We start from the raw sequence: 17,739 nt of genomic DNA, 5'->3' as shown, positions 1-17,739 counted from the left end.
TTTAGGCCACCTATACAAATTAAATTATCAGCCATTAATGAAGAAATTACAGGATTACTTAAAACATTGGAAAAGAATTGCCACTAACATTGATAGGGAGGGTAAATTGCATTAAAATGAATGTCTTCCCAAGGATACAATACCTATTTCAATCATTACCAATTCCCTTAACAGAGAAATTCTTCAATGAACTAAAGAGAATAATAAGGAAATTCTTAACAGAATGGTACAAACAAGGTGGTTTGCAGCTAAGAAACTTTAAAAATTATTATAGAGCAGCACAATTAAGGTATCTATCAGATTTTTATCAAACAAGGGAAAAACCAGATTGGACCAAGATCGAGCTAGAAAAAATAGGAGAGAAGGTACCAGAACATATACTTTATAAGTGGGATGAAAAACTGGTGCAATATAGAAGTACTGCACCATTTACTCAACATATGGAAGAAGATATACACGTAGAAAGGAAAAGAATAAATTACCAACTACCAAAATTATTATTGAAGCAAAATCAACTAATCCCTTTCACAATAGATAACCTTTCCTTTAGAGAATGGGAGAGAAAATGAATCAAAAGAATAGAAAATTGTTTTTTGGGTAATAATTTATTAACATTTGAACAAATGAAGTACAAATATGGAATAACTCATGGCACAATGTTTGCATACCACCAACTGAAAACCTACTTAAAGGACAAATTGGGAAGCAGATTGAGATTACCAGAAGGAAGCAGCTTTGATTATGTGATTATAAAAACAATGATAATCAAAAGATTTATAACAAACATGTGCATCAAGCTGCAAGAGAAGGAAAATGATGAAATAAGCTATAAACCCAAAGAGGGAAAAAGATTTAAACATAAAGATAAAAAATGAAATATGGGAAAAATTATGCTCTGGAACTATGAAGAATATAATAAACACGAGGTTAAGCATGATACAGTATAATTGGTTAAACAGGCTAGAAATGCCCCAAAAGTTAAATAAATGGGATCCAACATTATCAGATAGATGTTTTCGCTGTAAGAAGGAAACGGGAACAACAGTACATGCAATTTGGGCACGTGAGAAAGTGAAAAAGTTTTGGGAAGATCTAAATCAGGTATTAAATAAAATCATAAAAAGCAACATACCAAAAAATCCAGAGATCTTTCTTCTAAGTAATATAAGAAATAAAGAATTAGGCCTCAAACTGGATGAAGCACAAAAAAGATTTATTATGATAGCATGAGCTGTTGCAAAAAAAATGTATAATGTCAACTTGGTACATAGAAATGAATAAATGTATTCCATTGGAAAAAATAACATATAATTTAAAAAAATAAAGTCACATTATTTGAACAAATTTGGAACACAACAGAGAGGACTTACCACTGACCTCCACCGCCTAAAATGATAAAATGAGAAGAAAACAAAATGACCTAAACCAGTGTGTAAAAGTAGATGACACAATTTTCTAGTTTATTTTCATTGTGTGATGACATTGTTTAATGGTTTTAGTGTACTGTATATGTTGAACGTTTAATGGGTTTGGAGGGTGGTGTGAAGGAGGGAGGGAAGGTAGGGGGGAAAAGGAGAGAAAATGCCACTGTGTATATTTAAGAGGGAAATGTTTGTGTGTATTTTGATTGATATGGTTCATAATGTGAAAAAATTAAAAAAAATAAAAAAGAGTCTGATGACGAATGCTTCAAACCACACCTCCCAGAGACACTGTGTAGTGCGAATAAAAGCTCCCACAACTGGAAGGAAAGCAAATGCTTTTATTAGTTTATAACTATGGGTAGGGTCTCACAGTAGTTTTCAGAAGGATTTTGGGTTTAGGCAAGAAGCTGGGTTTATAATGTGAGCAGATGGAGGCAGAGCTAGCCATCAGCACAACACACTACCAGTGAATCCCTGTTCACTGGAACCTTTTCAATTCACCAACAGAACAAAACGTTACACTGCTGATGCTATAGTCCTGTCCTTGACCCACATGGAGAATAATACCTCATATGTAAGCATGCTGTTCATCAACCAACTCGGCATTTAATACAATCATTCCGCAGATGCTGGTGGAGAAGCTCAACCATCCTCTCTATTATTATTAAATTCTGTTCTTGCTAACAGAAAGACCATAGTCTGTCAGGTTTGGCAGCAAAACATCGAGTACCATCATGCTGAGTACTGATGGATCTCAGGACCGTGTGCTCAGCCCATTCCTGCTCACGCTTCTGACCTATGACTGCATCAATAGATCCAGCTCTAACTGATTCATCAAGTTTGCAGATTACATGATAGTAGTTTGCTTCATTTGCAATAATGAAGAGTTGCACAACAGAGAAGAGGTAGAAAATCTGATGTGAGAATAACAACCAGAGTCTCAACATTGTCAAGACAAAGATGATGATTGTTGACTTCAGGAGTACCAGGGATGACCACCTCCATTACACATCAATAACTCTGTAATGGAGAATAGAGAGCACCAAGTTCCTCAGAGTCCACTTAAGTAGTGACCTATTCTGAACACATCTCCTCGCTTGTCAGGATGCCGCAACAGCAACTGCACTTCCGGAGAAGACTGAGGTGGGCAAGGCTACTAATGTTCTGTTTCCGAAAGTTGACCATCATGTTAACTTTCTACAGGAGCTCTATTGAAAACATCCTGGATGATTTCATGGTTGATGTGGAGCAGTCATTCCCATAGTGGGTGATACTACCCCACTGGGGGTGGTGGACAGATCCAAGAGGGTAGTGAGTAAAAAAGGGGGTGGTTTGAATGTTTGTTTGTATCTTACTGACATGGCCTGGATAAGATACACGTCAACCAGATCAGACAGCAGACGCCATAGGGACTGGTGATCTTCATATTTTCAGGACTGCAAGGGCCAAGGCTCTAGTTTTGCAAGCATTGCAAGTTATCTTCAGTTTTGTAATGTACATTTAAATTATAATATAATAAAGATATGATAGGGGACACCACAATACTTCCTTGTTTTGTTTCTGCTAATATTTTGCTGTGATTTACATGGTTTTTACATTTGTTTTTTTTTTGCTAGAAATGCTTTGCTTTATCATTCTCCTCTGAGGTGACACACAATATATTCATTCATTTATATTTATGTAACATCAGGCAGTGTTAACTTATATTTCATGACTGCACATAAGCATGTTTTACATATATAGGCTATGTTACGTTACCAGCTACACATAATCATTTTTGCTATGTATTTACATCTAACTGTACCTTCTAATGTTAAGTACAGCCATCCATCGACTTGCTTCCGGGTTATGTTCGAATTAGGCATAAGTCAATTATTACAGGCCTGAAGTATTTGAAGTCTTTTGTTTCTTATTCGTACTTGTAATATTGTTTCAGTAGCTTTCCTAGTAATTGCATTGCTATTATATTTCCTTATGTTTTTTCTGCTGCATTTTATCAATGATTGGCATGAATTTTATAAAGAACTTATATTTTTCGTTGTAGAAAAAAAAATGCGGCTGCAGCACAGCAAACAAAGAGAAGCGTAGGCGATATTGTGTGGAATATCTGAAATATGGATTGTATCAGCACCAAATAAACAACAGCAACCAATGTTCCTCTTGCGTGAAAGATTCTTTTCCATTTAAAACTGTGAAGACAATGTAGTTACAGGTGAGACATAAATTTACCCTTTCATATTGCTAAATAAATGGGTTTACAACTGAATAAGTTTTATTTGTGAAATATATACATTTCTTTATACTATTAGATAAGTTGTTGTTTTAAATTTGCAGTAGACCTATGTATGTGTGTATGTATATACATTTTATTTATATATTATATACACATACACATAAATAAAGTCAGCCCATGCTGTAATAAAACAAACGGCAGAACATGGCAGACCAATTATGTGTACAACAGTTTACTTTATTCAAACTTGATAATGCGAGCAGAAGGGGTACAAAGAAAGAGTTCAGTAACTCATTCTCTAGACTGAGACCCAACTCAAAACATTTGGAGTGTTCATCGCACTCTTAAAAACCTTTGGTCAGGGGTCTGCATGAGACTACATGTTTCACACGGCTGGTGTTTTCTTGTTTATTTTTATCTATCTGTTTATCTATCTATTTATTTATCTGTTTATCTATCTGTTTATCTACACAGTATGTTCCCTTGTGATGTTTATAGCTGGCTGGGAAATGTCAGGGTGTCATTTCTCAATGTAGATTTACATTCTTGTAGTGTTAGTTACTACCTCAACACAGCACAGAGAAGGTCATATTAGAAGGCAATGATATTCCCACCACTTTACAGGCAACTACTGCATTTTATCACCTAATACATTAACCCTTTGTTAAGCATATTAGTTAAACTTATTTTTTTATTTGGTGGGGGTGGGTGGGGCCTGAAAACCAAGGGGGCAGCAGCCTGAAAAAGGTTTGGGAACTATTGATGTAGAGAATTGGATCAGAGGTCAATATAACCTCTCCCCAGTTATCCTCTTGTTTTTTTTAAAATGCAAATACCTTATGTTTATGTTTAATTCTACTTGCCAAGGAGATTACATGTCATCTTCTTGCTTTTTGCTCAGACTTGATGAAGTGCTCAGGCCTATTATGTCAAGTAAGTATCTTTGCCTCCAGTGAATGCTGTGTGACCTGCTGAGTTTCTCCAGCACTTTTGTATATTAAACTCCATTCACAGCATCTGCAGACATTCTTATTTAAAAACATTATGTTCCCTTTGGTCATTTAATGCCCGTTGAGTTCTTTCTTGCCATCTTTATATTCTTCAAGGACCTTGTCTAATTTTAGCATTTAAAGCCTTACATTTGTTTCCTTTTAAAATCATGACAGGCAAGTGGAAAGGGGAATAGGTTTATTCCATATCTAGGACCAAGTATAGAGTGCTGTCTAAAAAGTTGAACACCTGTCAGAAACGTAAATAGATTGGACAGTTTCATTTAAATTTAGACATTGTTTGAAGTCTGAAGTGCTTGATCAGAAATTCTGAAGGAACAAAGAATAACAGGAAATCATTTCAATCATTTGTCAAAGCCCATCACTTTTCACTGAAAGATTTAAGTAATTAAAATGGAATTGTTGGTTCTTAATTATAATTACACTCTCTCCAGTAGTTTGATTCAATGTGTGCGTGCTTATACAAACATACAGTTGGTGAACATATTATTTTTATACGTATAAATGTACTGCATACGAGTTGGTTGTCTGTATGTGTGCTACAAATGCATGTGTGTTTGCATTGAAGACTGAAGAGCTCTGCTTTATCCAGTTGTACTTACACAATCAGATATAATTTGAACTTGAATTGCAGGAATTTGAATTTAGGACATAAAACAGATTTAAAATGTTAATCTTCTACTGAACTCTGAGAGCTTTATTGTATTAATAAGAATTGTTAAATCACAACTCCGACCAAGGGGGGAAAAAAAGACCCTTAGTTTGTAATGTTTTTCATATAATCATGCAATTTACACTGTGTACAGTAATTTTCATATACAAGTCAACTAACCTTACATGTTTGGCTTTTGGATCATAATCAATGAAGAGAGAAGTGAAATATTTGGGTTGAGGAACTACAGTGTATGGGTAGCTGGACTAATTAATTGCCAGTCAATAATAACCAATGATTGGACCTTGCACATCCTAGGTAGGCAAAGCTGTTTAGTGTAGCTGTAATATCTACAAGTCAAAAAGTTTGCGACCTCCCTACCTCTGACTCTGCTGGCCATTTCTACTGCAAGGCGTCAAGGTGACATATTGGCTCAGTTTTTCTTTCTTCATTAATACAGACTCCCCCATTGAGCATGTTCTGCAATTTTGCATGTTGAAACATTTCATAATTTTTCTATTATTACTCTTGAATTGAACTCACTTAATCCCAATTCAATTAATCACCAAAGTGCTCTTTTCCTTGCACATCCATCCTCTCAGTTTCTCTTATTCCTCCTCCTCTCTAAATTCCAATGACAAGTCTTCAACCTGAAACATTAACTATGTTTTATTTTACCAAAAGCTGTCTGATCAGTGAATGTTTACAGCAGTGGTTCTCAACCTTTTTATTTCCACTCACATATCACACTATGGGTGGAAAGAAAAAGATTAAAAATCATTGTTTTAATTGTACCTAACTGTCTCGTTATGTGCACCATTTCATAACTTCAAAGGAAATGGGCCAATGACAATTTTTCTCAAGCAAAATATTTCAGAAAAATTGGGTCTAGAGCGGTGATTCTCAAACTTCCCTGCCCACTCACAAACCACCTTAAGTAATCTTTTACTAATCACAGATCACCTATGGCATGCGAGTGGTATGCAAGTGGAAAGAAAAAGATTGAGACCCATTGGTTTACAGGATTTTCTGGTTTTTTTTGACAGCTAAACAGATTGGGTGGCTTTGCTTTCTGTAACAGATCAAGCATCCTGTTGGTTGCATAGAGTCAAAAATGGGCCAGACTTTTGTCACAAGAAAGGTTTTGTGATATTCAGTTATTTCATGTTTAGAATTAAAATGCAAACCCAAAGCTGCTCAATGAAGTTTGTAAATGCAAATCGAACAAGCTGGTTTAAATAATGATCTCAAATGAGTTGCTTTAAGGTGCAAGCAATGTTTTAGAAAAAAAATTAATAGGATGATGCTTTGAATTATGAACAAAAATGACAATTAAAGTAATAAAATAAAGCGAGGAAGGATTTTCTGAGATGCGTTACTTTTCAGTTAACAAAGAATCAAGAGGAAAGCAAATGTCCATTCAAGCTGTGTTTCTTGCTTTTTAGCCAGTGCCTTGTTACAGATTAATTGTTAAAATTATTTAATGAAAACTGCCATAACAATACATTTTGCTTGAAAATTCAATAGTAATAAAATACTTTTTCAAAACTTTACAACATGTTTTTCCAAGTAGCGTTGTAAATTTTTGAAACACTCTTAACCAAAGTCTACAGCCAAAATGTTCTTTCCCATAATCACCTCTTATTTTCCACAAGCTGAAGCCAAATATTATATCCAATAGCATTACATTCCAGGGGTCAGCGAGAGTGGTGCTGTTCATATTTTAAATGATTATACATCTCATGGTTTTTTGAAAGACTGCTGAACAAAAAATATGCTGGACAAAAAATGTGAACAAAATGAATCACCAAAGACCCCAATTTCTTTCAGCTCTCCGTACAATTTTAAAGAGGATTCCATCTTTATACCTTGACCAATTTTCATGATTGTTTATAAGTCACATGTAATATCTGCTCAGGAAATTAATATTTCCATGGTGGTCGATTGAAATTTAGTTTGTTTTAACTCAACAAGGAAGTTATTTTGGATTACCAGCATTGTTTTGGATCTTCCTCCTTTTTAAATTTCTGACAGTGACCATATTGTATTCAAAACATGCAAGTCCAAGAAAGGAATACATACTTGTCTTTCAGTAAAAGGCAGTGGGACATAATCTCCTCCTGCCAAAGGTTGTCAGTGTTGTGGGCCAGACTGTTTCTTCCAGCATGATCCTTGGCATAGTCTTCCACTGGGAAGTGAATTTCCATCTCTTTTTCAGAGGCCAGAATAGTGCAAGGCCTCTCCTCATGTCAAGAGCTGACTACAGTGATAGAATAGTTTTGCCAACAGGTGAAAATTTGCCTTGTTACTCACCAGCTGTCAATGCTGCCATTCGAATTGGCATTCAGTACCATGGCAAATTCTTCAGTATTTGTTGAAAAATAATGGAAAATAAATTAAAAGCATTAAAAGAATGTGAGATATTCCAGAGTAAAAGCACAGTTGTGCATAGACCACTGGAAAATATGAAAAACACTTCAAAAACATTTAAAATTTATGTAATTAAATCAAATAAAAAAGCCTAACTTGCCTTTCTTCCAGCTGAAATTTTTCTCATTCCCTATTTCCATACTTAGCCCAAAAACTCTGTGTTAAATCACAGAACTATTGCATTTCCATCACTCATTTGCTGTGTAAAATATTCTCATCCACTCACCCTCATGGATCATTTATTATGTCCATTTGACCTCTGTCAAAATAATGAATTAAATATATTCTAGGCACTAAAATACTGAAATTTCATTTCTTAACTCTTTCCAATTCCTTGATCGTTGTCAAGCCAATTCAGTTGGAAAAGTTATTGCATTTTTTAAAAAAAACTGTAGAAGCTACTATTTGATTAATAACTGAGGGAATAATGTTCAAAATAGGGATAGAGTTTGGGTGATGGGTTGGGAAATATGCAACAAAGTGTATTTATTTTCTAATATTCTCAGTTGTTCTGCCAGCTGCTGCTTAATTATCAAACCAAAGTGATAATTTGGTGCCATCTATTTTCAAGTAAAACCTGATATACATCAGAATTTTCCATTTTTTGCTGCCTTTATTGAAGAACAAGTGAAATTTTATAGCTAAAATGGATTGTTTGTGTTTGTTAAGCACAAACTGATCAGTGTAATCTCCTGCTTTTCTTGGTTTCAGTAAATTACTCTTTTAATCCAGCCAACCACTCCATTTGAACTCAGTGAAATCCGGGCAGCTTTTGGTCTCCCCGGAAGACAAAACAAATACTCAGTGGACCTGTCAAAACAAATCCACCAGCTTTTAGAAAATCTCCAACCCAAGCAAGTAATTAAATACAAGAGCGCATCATACCATCCAAGTCTTAAATTAACACATTTTTAAAAACAAATTTGGCCAATTATTGGATTGATGGGTGGTGGATGATAGGCAGGTGAAATGTGTTTATTTAATCTACAATTGGGAAGCAAGTGATGGACTAAATGAAGTCTATCATAAATATTTAATACATTTAACTAGGAGAAATGAGTGCAGGAAAGTGACTGGAAGAGCAATGTGCAAACAGATGTTCAGGAAATATGTTTTAAAATCTAAGGTTTTTCAATGAGTACTTAATTTTTAATTGCATTATCATGGAATTTTTGCAAGAAAATAATGTGGAAGCAGCCCATTGAATTTATTGTCTGTAGGAATTCCTATTAATAATCCACTTCAGTCACACTTCTGCTCTCCCCTTAGATACATGCCTATTTTTTTAAATTCAGTATCTATTCACTTCAATTTTGATTCTGTATTATTTACATGATCAGACTATATGTATCAAATTATTTTGCCAATCATTAAATATCTGCATCTTCATCTCCTGGATACAATTTCCCTTAGTTTCGTCACAACATATCATGTTTTTAAAAATGCTTATTAAATTACTTCCAAGCCTTTCTCTTTCCAATGAGGATGATTGCATCCCTGCTTCTACCCACAACCATTATATATGAAATCAATAGTAATTTTTTTTCTGAAATTGTGTTAGTTTTTATATTCTTCTCGGTTTAGCATCCATAATAGTCCATCTCAGACCAAATGAGTATTTTATATTGATCACATATAACTTCCCAGCTTTTGCCCTCTCTGCTTGAAGACAACAATCCCAAATGCCTTCTCCAGCAACTTTGCAAAACTGCCCTGCCGATTTAAAAGAAACACCCTTTTTATTTCATCTACTGTATGTTCATCCAATACATTAGATCATGGAGAATATTGCTAACTTCTTGAGATTGTCTCATCTGAGCTATCATTGCATATCAAAATCAGCTTTTGTCCTCGTACTGAATGCTGGGGATCGGCACAAAATATTTCCCTTCATTCTGAAAAATTAGCAACCTCCAAAGCTGTTGTTTTCTAATCCTGAGTCAAATTTGTGGATGTGCGTCTTTGCTTCTTTTATTCTTTGGTATTCAGTTTTGATAACAAGATTAATTTGGTACTTTCTCAAACACAACATCGTCTGTACTGTAATTATCTCCCCATTCAAAAATGACTAATATTTGCATTGTTATTCGATCTGTTTTATATTATTTCATTCATATTTCATTGGCTTTAATTTTTAAAAATTATTTCTTCAGAATTCTTGCATTTGTAAAACAATGTAAATAAGTCTGTAAACAATTATAATGCCTAAATGTTAACATAAAATATTTTTATGTTGGTAAAAAATATAGCAAAATTGTTAATGTGAAGGATATTGGCATAAGTATTAGCATCATTTTCCATTGGTAGGATGTTCATACTTTAGGGCTTAATGTTTTTCAGCTGAACAAATGTACCCAAAACTGGAGAGTTGCGATAACAAAACTAATGCAAAATAAATGGGCTTAAAATAAAGACTTTGAATGGGAATTAAACCTCAGGGGACGATGCACTGGCTGATCCACAAATGGCACTGAAAGGATGATCAGTCAGAATTAATAGGCAGACAACTATAATGGAGAACAAAGAGATTATTTCAATAAGAGATGAAGCCATACAGAAACTAAACACATATTTGGATAAACCAGACTATCATATACAGTGTCCACCCTCTCCTTCACACTTGTACTCTGTTTTAATCAACAAGATTTTAAAAAGTGATTTGAGATAGTTTATGAACAGCAGAGGTGAAAGCAATTCCACACCATCACATTTTTATGACTTACCTATTTATAGCCTATTGCTGATCTCTTTAATCCCTTAAGATATGATCACTAACCCCAAAGTAAATATCCTGGGAGTTATTTTACCTCCTAGTCTGCTCACCATTAAATTTGTAGACCAGGATTAAGAGAGATTTTAAGGAAAATGGTTTTACCCTGACACTATCTGAATTTCAAGACATAAACTGCAAACATATCACTCTTCCCAAATGACAAGTAAAAATATTTGTGATACAGTTTTCTGCTCAGAATAGACATGTTGATTATTCACTTGGTGGGAGGAAAAAAAAATCAATTCCCAAGAAATAAAAACCTGTGCCTGATCTTGAAATAATAACATGCCAAATATTTCCAGGAGGACATCCAATGAAATGTAACACATTGTAATGTTACACTAATGCAGAGTGGTTTGACATAAGCATTCTACTCCTCCCTTTTTCCCCTATCACTCCATTGCATATAGCCAACTTGCTCATTTCTCAAGTCAGGTTCAAAATAAAGGTATTGTGGAAGTAACATGAGACAATCAGCCTCAGGCTGCATAGATCAGATGCAGGGCTGATTTAAAAGCAGGTCAGTTAATAACATCAGTGTTATAACAGCCCATACAACAAATGGTGCAGAAACAGAGTAAATTAAAAGAGAAACATAAAACAGATTGGAAAAACATACAAACTCATCAATATTCTGCAGTTATGGTAAACTTAATGCAAACATTCAACATCTGATGCAAAATTAACAATTTCTGCGTTTTCTGAGGCAAAACAAATTGCTGCAGGAACTAAGCAGGTCAAGCACCATCAGTGGGAGAAAAATGATTGTCAACATTTCACATCGGGATATTAACCATTCTCCCACAGATGCTTGACTGCCGAGTTCTTGCAGCAGATTGTTTTTTTTTGCATTAGATTACTGCATCACCTTCCGTGTCCCCTGCTTTGTGTGAAATTGTATTGATAATTATATTATCTCCTTTTTGCAATGTTGGAATGGATTAGAAGATTGTGGACCACCTAAACTGGATTTTTATGGATTTCCAACTAATTAAATACAGTACAGTACATATTTTAGGAAACTTTGCACATCTTGTATTTCTATTGCTATCCCCAATGGACACCAACAACCAAAAATGACTACCAAATGTTAATTTATAACAGGAGTGAAAATTTTAATGCCATTATTTTAAGCACTCTAATGGGAAATCAGTTCTTTATTTGACTGCAGGTCTGTCACCGAAATCTAAAACCATGAGTCGAAGCAAAACTGTAATTGTAAAGATAATTAACTTAACACAATAAAAATTCTGTTTTCTACACACAAATCTACAGACCCTATTCTCTGTTAAAGCCTCATGCTGTGGTTCTGATTATTCAGTGAAAGCATAACTGTAAAAAACAACTCCCAAAATAGCAGAAGGAACATGAAAAAAGACAGCTCATACAAAAGGCTGCAATATTAAACTGCATAATATTGCACAAAACAACTATCTATAATTTTTGATGGGGAGATTCAATGTTAATGGTCTACACTTTAATGCTTCATTGCAACCCCACAAGATAAAGCAAATTACTGGTGCAAGACATTAATTCACAATATCATTGAATTGACAGATTTGGGCTTGCTGCATATCCTCACAGAGTCACATTATTTTTTTTTTAAAAGCTTTTGAATTTTTATATATGGCACCATAACAAACAAGAGCAAATATGTAATTTTGAACCATAAGTTTGGCCTGGAAGTCAGCCTGAAGAAAACTGAGGTCCTCCATCAGCCAGCTCCCCACCATGACTACCAGCCCCCCCACATCTCCATCGGGCACACAAAACTCAAAACGGTCAACCAGTTTACCTATCTCGGCTGCACCATTTCATCAGATGCAAGGATCGACAATGAGATAGACAACAGACTCGCCAAGGCAAATAGCGCCTTTGGAAGACTACACAAAAGAGTCTGGAAAAACAACCAACTGAAAAACCTCACAAAGATAAGCGTATACAGAGCCGTTGTCATACCCACACTCCTGTTCGGCTCCGAATCATGGGTCCTCTACCGGCACCACCTACGGCTCCTAGAACGCTTCCACCAGCGTTGTCTCCGCTCCATCCTCAACATCCATTGGAGCGCTTACACCCCTAACGTCGAAGTACTCGAGATGGCAGAGGTCGACAGCATCGAGTCCACGCTGCTGAAGATCCAGCTGCGCTGGATGGGTCACGTCTCCATAATGGAGGACCATCGCCTTCCCAAGATCGTGTTATATGGCGAGCTCTCCACTGGCCACCGTGACAGAGGTGCACCAAAGAAAAGGTACAAGGACTGCCTAAAGAAATCTCTTGGTGCCTGCCACATTGACCACCGCCAGTGGGCTGATAACGCCTCAAACCGTGCATCTTGGCGCCTCACAGTTTGGCGGGCAGCAACCTCCTTTGAAGAAGACCGCAGAGCCCACCTCACTGACAAAAGGCAAAGGAGGAAAAACCCAACACCCAACCCCAACCAACCAATTTTCCCTTGCAACCGCTGCAATCGTGTCTGCCTGTCCCGCATCGGACTGGTCAGCCACAAACGAGCCTGCAGCTGACGTGGACTTTTTACCCCCTCCATAAATCTTCGTCCGCGAAGCCAAGCCAAAGAAAGAAGAAGCTGAAAGTATTGATATGTTGAAGTATATTTTCCTTTTTAAAAATTAAGAATTTTCAAGGGGACTAATGAACATGTTTTACAAAACATATTTTACAAAACTCACAGACATCTGTGCATTCACTAAGAAATCCTTGACAAGGGATCAGGACCTTGAAATGAATTGCATTGAAAGCAGGATAGATCATGAATCAAAGATAAGAGAAAACGTGAGCATTAAAAATGAGTTTGCTGCATAAAAACAAGATTACTCAAGATCAAGTGTAATCCGGGTGAGAATGGAGTGACAGATAAAGACCAGAGAATAATTAGAAAGGTCAAAGCAAAGAAAGAGGTTTAAACCTTGCAATAAAATAAGCTTTAACTTGTATTCTGTTGCAAAATGGGGCAAAGATGGGGAAACTTTATTTGAATGCACATTTTTGGTTACTTGAATTTTGGCAGCTGTTCTTATAAAAGAATATAATTTTAAAATTAGTTGGTGCTGTAAGTTCACTGACATTAGAGTTTGCACAATTTCCAGATAATTTATGCCTGACATACATATATATATATATATATATATATATCAAACAGATATAAAGTTCTTTTACCAATTACACTTCATACTGTGAGAAGGTTTTTTTTTCACAAGTAGTCCAGCAAGTCCACTCAAACATGCATACAGTAGGACAGAGTAGAAGAGCAAGAACACATAACAGTTATTACAGTGAAAAGATTACTCATTGCAGAGCAAAGACAGTATGAGATCATTATTGTGAGGGTCATTCAGAAGTCTGATGACCATGTGTATTACACATTCCTACCCCCTTGGCTGGGGTAGGATGAGTCCTTCAATACCATCGCACACCATCACGCTGAGCACTGGCACTCCTCAGAACTGTCTGTTCAGCCACTCCTTTTCACACGACTGACCTGTGCCTGCTTCACCAGATCCAGCTCCAACTTAATCATCAAGTTTGCAGATGACACAACTGTACTACAGAGAAGAGGAGGAAAATCTTGTGATATGGTGCATGAGTAGCAACCTGAATCACAGTGTGGACAATATGAAGGAGATGATTGTGGACTTCAGGAGAACCAGGAACAACAATGCTCCTGCACATAAATAAATCTGTAGTGGAGAATGTGGAGAGCACCAAATTCCTGGTGTTCACTTAACTAGTGACCTGTCATGGACAGACAACATCTCCTGACAAGGCACATCAGTAACTGAACTTAGTGAGAAGAATGAAGTGGGCAAGGTGACTGGCCACCGCCATGTCAACCTACAGCAGTTCTATCAAGAATGACCTGGCCAGCTGCATCACAGTGTGGTACAGTTGATGCAGAGAAATAGATTGGATGTCTATTCACAGGACCATAAGAGTGGCAGTGAAGATAACTATTGTCGAACTTACCCACGAATGATGTGAGTTCAGAGGGCTTGTCAAATCATTGAGAACCCCTTTCACCCTGCATACAGCATATTTCAGCTGTTGCCATCAGGAAAGTGATACAGGACTACCAGAGCCAGAACCATCAGGCTGAGATACAGCTTCTTCTAACATGCAGTGAGACTGCTGAATGACCAAAGGAACTGCTCACACTGACCATCTGAGACTTTCCACAGATGACCTCTCAATGAGAACTGGTTCATATTCTCCTGATTTCCTCTTGAAGTCCATTATAGCCTCCTTGTTTCTGCTAATGGTGAGTGCAAGTTTGTTGGTGTGACACCACTCAACTTGCTGATCTATCTCCCTCCTGTATACTTTCTCATTTCCGTCTATGATTCTGCTGGTAACAGTGGTGTGACTGGAAAATTTGCAGATAGCATTTGAATTGTGCCTAGCAACACAGCCATGGGTGTAAAGTGAGTAGAGCAGTATGTTAAGCTCTTGATGTGTACCCGTGTTGATCACTAGTGAGGAGACACTGAAAATAAATCGGAAACAATGTAAACAATGTTTGAAAACCTTCTGTGCAAAGCATGGGCATTTGGGTTAGCGTAGCAGTTAGCGCAACACTCTTACAGCTCCAGCAATCCAAGTTTGAATCCAGCGCTGTCTGTATGGAGTTTGTATGCTCTATACGTGTCTGTGTGTGTTTCCTTCCAGGGTTCCGATTTCCTCCCACCCTTTAAAATATATGGGATTGTAGGTAATTTGGGCATTTGGGCAACACAGGCTCATGGGCTAGAAGGGTCTGCTAGCATAATCTATGTCTAAATTTAAATATTTAAGCACAACTTGAAAACCAATGGTCTGTTTTGAATAAGAGGCTGAAATAATTTTTTGGTGAAGTTAGCGAAAAGTTTTTGATGCAAAGTAGGATGAAAATAAATTACTTGAAACAAATAGTTCAGTAATTTATGTTCCCTGAGAGGAACAGCATTTGTGGTTTAAATATTTACAATATATATTGTGATGCTCCACAGAGAGCAATAGCTAAACGTTTGAAAACAATTCTAAAAGCAGCATTTTTTTTTTTGTAAAGAAAAGTTGGCAACGAGATGAAAATGAAACCAATTCTAATTCAGGCAAGAATAGGACAGTGGCATAATTATATCTGCAAGTGTCACAAGTCTAATAAAGGCTGGATAGCTCATACAGGGTTAGTACATTGTCCATAAGTTTTGCTATTTTTATCCGACAGACATTCATAGTTCTTCATTTTCGATTAGGTTAAAAATTTTGAACATTTCTCGTCCTCACAAAAAGGTGATAGTGAGCCACTGTCTGTAGTAGCTGCTGTTTTTCCAATGAAGGTGCTTCCATAATACTGTTGGGTACAGAGTTCCAGAAACATAGCAATGATGATGAAGGAAAGGCATTTTCCTTCTAAGTCACAATCATGTGTCATACAGATGGGAATCAATAAGGAACATAGAACACTACAGTACAGTACAAGGCCCTTTGGCATTTGATGTTGTGCTGACTCAAACATTCTTTAAATAAACCCTTCCTACCCCATAACCCTTTATTTTTCTTCCATCCATGTGCCTGTCTAGAAGTTTCTTAAATGAGCCTCCACCACCACCTCTGGCAAGGCATTCCAGGCACTCACAACTCTCTGCATAAAAAAAAATGCCCCTGTTGGCACAGTCACGGATGGATCCATGCATGGCCATAGCTCTGGGTGCAGAGAAAGCCTTAGATAGATTGGAGAGGGACTTTCTGTTCAAGGTACTAGAAAAATTTTGATTGGGACAAAATGTATTAATTGGGGAAAGACACTATTACAAACCCCAAGCCAAAGTTATTACAAATAGGAAAATATCTCCAGTGTTTCCGTTGAGTAGATCTAATAGGCAGGGCTATCCACTATCCCCAGCATTGTTCATACTGGCCATTGAGTTCAATGGGATTCAGACATAAAAAGTTCAAAGTGGGTCAGGAGGAGCACAAAATCAATTGATTTATCAATGATGTGTTAGTATCTTTGATGATCCCAGATGGTCATTGGCCAAGCTAAGGACCAGACTGGAAGATTATGGGAAGATCTTTGGGTAAGATAGTGTGAAATTATACCTATAACAAATGGGGATTGTAGACAATACCAACAGGTAACCCAATTCAAATGGCCACAAGAAGGCATTAAATGCCTGGGGTTAATGTAGACAAGGATTTACGTAATTTGTACAAACTCATTTATCTTTCTTTGCTCCAGAAGATTGAGGAGGACCTTGGTCAATGGAGAACTCTGTCCATAACTTTGGTAGCCAGAGTTAATCGTGTTAAAATGAAGGTGATACAAAGGCTACAATATCTATTTCATTCGTTAACCATTCCGTTGCCCCAGGGCTTCTTTAAGATGCTCAACGGATGTGTCAGAAAGTTCCAGTGGAACAGTGAAGTGGCTAGAATCTCCATGGAAATGTTGACTTGGGATTACAAGCTAGGAGGTTTAAAATTGCTAGATCTCAAAAAAAAATTACTGGGTAGCCCAGGCAAGGTTTATCACCTCACTCTTTGAGGGAGCCCCCCCCCCCACAACCCCTCCACCCGAGCACAAATTTGACTACATGTAGGAGGTGAAAAGATAGCAAGAGAGTTTATACATAAATGGGACACTAAATTAATTTTAAAGAAAATGGATAACCCCACACGAAAGCATGAACTTCAGTCATGGCAAAGAATAAATCAATGTATTGGACTGCAGGTGGTGATATCTCCCAAAATGCCCTTTATCCAAAACAACTTAATATCCTTGATGCTGAACAATAAGATCGTGGACACCTGATGCCAGAAGGGGGATCAGGTGTATCGAGGGCATTTCATGCCATTCAAGCAGTTGAAGAATAAATATGATTTGTCTAATGGAATATTCTTCTACCACCTGCAACTAAGATCTTCCTGAATGGATAAATTCAAAGAGGGAATGCGCACAAGTTTATCTCAATAATGTATCTCCTATTTCAAAATGAGGGCCTGAAGTCAGGGATAGACAGGTAGAGGGAAGGGTGAGAGTCAGACTTGGGCACAACAATCCACAAGGAGTGCATGTCAGACCTGTGTCTGGACAGCAAGATAGCAGTAATTAATGCCAGGAATAGATTGGTGTAATACAATTAGCTGCATCATAAATACCTCACATCACAAAATTACACAAATCTAAACCTTTGGGAAACTTATGGACATGTGTTTTA

At 36.8% G+C, this 17,739-nt stretch overlaps 1 protein-coding gene and 1 long non-coding RNA gene across 33 annotated transcripts in view; one reads left to right on the top strand and one right to left on the bottom strand.

Annotated features, from left to right (window-relative positions):
* The window catches only part of LOC138763207 (contactin-4-like), a 2,221,540-nt gene that overhangs the window by 1,336,122 nt on the left and 867,679 nt on the right, over positions 1 to 17,739 (bottom strand). For 2 of the 32 annotated variants that reach the window (XM_069936991.1, XM_069936992.1), the window contains exon 1: positions 3,229 to 3,333. The exons of the other annotated variants lie outside the window; for them this stretch is intronic. The gene's annotated coding sequence lies outside the window, so the exon portion shown is untranslated. Of the gene's footprint in view, positions 1 to 3,228; positions 3,334 to 17,739 lie in introns of those variants that run through there. 32 annotated transcript variants of the gene reach the window in all.
* LOC138763212 (uncharacterized) overlaps positions 1 to 17,739 on the top strand; it is a 45,978-nt gene that overhangs the window by 6,754 nt on the left and 21,485 nt on the right. The window contains exon 2 of the long non-coding RNA XR_011357402.1: positions 3,469 to 3,636. This is a non-coding gene — a long non-coding RNA (uncharacterized lncRNA). The remainder of the gene's footprint in view (positions 1 to 3,468; positions 3,637 to 17,739) is intronic.

The sequence above is a fragment of the Narcine bancroftii genome, chromosome 5 (genome assembly GCF_036971445.1).
Source record: "Narcine bancroftii isolate sNarBan1 chromosome 5, sNarBan1.hap1, whole genome shotgun sequence".
Taxonomy (NCBI): Eukaryota; Metazoa; Chordata; class Chondrichthyes; order Torpediniformes; family Narcinidae; genus Narcine; species Narcine bancroftii.
Note: the sequence above shows the minus strand (reverse complement) of the source record. Positions and strands in the feature narration are given on the sequence as shown.